This window comes from Triticum aestivum, chromosome 3A, assembly GCF_018294505.1.
Source record: "Triticum aestivum cultivar Chinese Spring chromosome 3A, IWGSC CS RefSeq v2.1, whole genome shotgun sequence".
NCBI classification, from domain to species: Eukaryota; Viridiplantae; Streptophyta; class Magnoliopsida; order Poales; family Poaceae; genus Triticum; species Triticum aestivum.
Window position 1 is genome coordinate 752,840,794 of NC_057800.1, and position 388 is coordinate 752,841,181.

Sequence of the window (388 nt, forward strand, 5' to 3'; positions counted from 1 at the left end):
ACCTGTTTGTAAAGGTGCGCTTCTTTGTTTGAGGGGTTACGGGCCTACTCGCATATAAAAGCATTACTAGTGGAGCCCTCAAACCCTCAAATCCCTAAAAATAACCGTTTTTTTACAGTTTTCGCCGAAAAAACGCCGTAGACTAGAACCACTAAACCTTCAAACCTGTAAAAAAAATTAGAGGTCCAACCCTCAGACCACTTTGCAATCTGTAGAAGTAGGGGTTGAGGGGAAAATCGCCCCCCAACCCGCACTCCTCCTCCTCGCTCGCTCCTCGCTCGTGCGGGAGTCAACCGCCTCCTCCTCCCGGCCTCCTCCTCCCGCCGCCTCCTGCCGCGCCGGCCATGGAGGGCCCCGCCGCCGCCGCGCCCCCGCCCGCCGCGCCCGC